The sequence below is a fragment of the Coffea arabica genome, chromosome 3e (assembly GCF_036785885.1).
Source record: "Coffea arabica cultivar ET-39 chromosome 3e, Coffea Arabica ET-39 HiFi, whole genome shotgun sequence".
In the NCBI taxonomy this organism is placed as follows: domain Eukaryota; kingdom Viridiplantae; phylum Streptophyta; class Magnoliopsida; order Gentianales; family Rubiaceae; genus Coffea; species Coffea arabica.
In genome coordinates, this window is record NC_092315.1 from 47,191,073 (window position 1) to 47,194,129 (window position 3,057).

Genomic DNA, 3,057 nt, shown 5'->3' on the forward strand with positions numbered 1-3,057 from the left:
ATCTTCGAATTTACTGGTGATAAGTTGCAATGATGCATCAAGATCACCCGTAGCTTATTGTTAATGAAGATTTCATTTTTTTTACATATTTGCAGGGAGGTGATTGTTTCTTTGCACATTAAAGTAAAGAGAACTAGTCTAACATATGCTTCAATAATGACAATTATTGAATAATGAATATTATTCAAAGACATAATGCTTCAAAGAGAACTAATTGCTCTAAAAAGATTCAAAAGATAGTGGCTTCAGAAATAAATGACAATGATCAAATAGTCTACATAGATAGCGTAAGCATTTAAGGTTCAAGAACCAGACCACAACCATTTTCCATATTCTGTGTAAGCATTTTTTGTCTTACTGACCACATATGCATTTGATTTTGAGGTCTTCTTAAAAAGCAGAAAGTCAGCAAAGCAATCTTAATTATTATGTTAAAAATTACTATAATGTAGCAAGGTGTTCAGTAGGAGGTGATGATTTTGGAACGTGTGCGGATTCAACAAATCCTTTACCAATTTCTGATCAACCCAAGCAAATTCACACTGGTTGACCAGGGGATAAAAGGATCGAGCAATTCACAAGTTTTAATGTCATATGAAAGTATCTATTAACATATCTTAAAACAACTTAAGACTAATACTGATGAATCAGACATAGAATTGGACATTAAACTTGCCAGAAACAAGGGGAAAACCATGAAGCAGAAAAGTTTGTGAGAAATTCCTAGAGTAAGAGGACTAAAAAATCGGAGAAAGAAGCATTCCAATAAGCCTATAGAAAAAAAAAAGGAACCAATACTATGATTTTCCTGTAAATATCATTCTTTGTCCCCTCCAAGAACATTGAAAGATGTAAACAAGTTCATTTCTGAGCAACTAAGAAATGACTAAAAACTTATATATTATTATTATTGGTTTTAATTATAGGAGAAATTTGAGAGAATACATAACTTAGAACCCTTGAATTTGGGTTTAGGGTTTTCTTTTTCAATTTTTCTTGGAGATCTTTCTCTTGAAGATCTTGTTGAACAATTTGTCTACTCAAGATATTTGTCCACTGTTAACCCATTTAGATATACTTTAAATCTTTTTTTAAAGAGATTTTGGATAAGAGATGAAGATTATATAGGATGATAGAAAAACTGATGAAAAAGAACAACAGAGTGAGGGGCGTATGATAGAGAGAGAGAGAGAGAGCAGAGGCATTAATTGTATGTGATGGGTAGGTCTGTCCATAAATGTTGTGAAGGAATAGTTTGAGGATTTTGTCCAAAACCCCCCAATTTGTTCTGGAATGAGAGAAGTCCATTTTTTTAGAAATGATTCCAAAAAGTGCATTTCAATAGGTTTAACCCAAGCAATAAATACGAGATTTATTGCATTTCATGATTCCCAAACCCTTTAAATAAGTAGCCCCTTAGTGTATAGAAGTTTCTAAAATTAGTTAATATTTCTTGACTTGTCTATAAATAGGACAAGCCTCTCTCATTTGTAAAACATTGTGTAAGTCTTTGAGTGCAATATAAAACTTTTCTTTAGCCTCTAAATGTTTATTTATCTTTTGCTTCTATATAATCGCGCACTTGAGAATTAGACTAAATTAACAATCATTTAATTTGTAGATTAAATCTAGAAACTTGCTATGCCGTACGAGCATTATGCTAATAGGGATTTTAGCCAACCTGTAACACATGGGAGACCTCGATCATAATCATATACTGTATAGTTATGATTAGCGATCGAATCCCCACAACTTAAGCACTTTCTTAGATTTTGTACGATCGACCAACAAAGGTTGCTATTATGAAAATCATGGCCGTACTCGACGAGTGTTTATGACGTGATTCTCAAGTTCAAAAGCAACCATACATTAGCCATAAACCATGGGGTTTACTATTATGGGTTAAAATTGAGCACCCTCTTGGCTAGCTTGCATAATTTCCTCATTCTCAGTAGCTACTATTTCCAAGTGCTCTTACTCCTCAACTTCTCCCTCAATAGCAGCAGTAAGTAAGTCCTCAATATCATAAAAATGCTCATGGTTCTCGTTGTTGTCATCATTACTGCTACTATTGATACCAATATCTTCATATTCATTCTCATCGTGCTTCTTATCAGTGCAAAACATTGTGACGAATGAGAGTTTGGAATCACTGCTAAAAACTACTTAGCGGCACTGATGACGAGGGGAGGGAATTTAGGAATCACTTCTCAATGTGTTTCCTACAGTAGTGACAACGCATGCCCAAGATAGGAAGTGAACTATCGCAATAATATTTGTGCAAGTGATGTAAATAGGGGAGCGACAAAACCACAAAATCACCATATTCGTACTCAATCTGATATATTGCACACATTCCCTGATTTTTGACCATTACTAATGGAAAATAATAAAGATTTGTTTTTGCCTTCAATGACATGTCATCATGGCTACCAAATAATGTTCTAAAAGCACTAAAGGTGACTTCTTCAAACTCGTCGTCATAGATGGATGGTAAGTTCATGAGATTCTCCATCAAGAAGGGTGAACAAGAGAAAAAAATTCAAACTTTAGCTTCAATCATTAAAAAGAATCCAACTTTACCTAAAAAACTACAATTTTGAGGTACATAAAAGTAACTTGATAGACAAAAGTTAGATATTCTAGTTGGAAGAGGAGATTGGATAATTGTGTGTTTGATCGGTACACTAGAATTGAAGAAGAGAGCGAATAGAGCACTTGTTTAGACCCCAACTGCGCGAAATCGAAATGGAAAGCTTGCTCTATTTGAAAATTTGGCTCAGTACTGCTAATAAATATTACTAGTAGAGTATCGCTGCTCTTGAGTTGCATATTAGCCTCAAATTTTTATAATTTTTTAATTTAGTGCTTAAAGTCTTTGTAGTTGACTATTTGTTGTGATGATGGGTTTAAAATTATATACATAACATATTCTCTAATGAGTTTCATAGATGAAAGTTTAAACTATGCTTATTATCTTGTTTAGCAAATGAATTTTTTAGGTATTTATCTAAAATTTTATTGTATCTTACTGTAGAAGTTGTAGATGAAATTTTT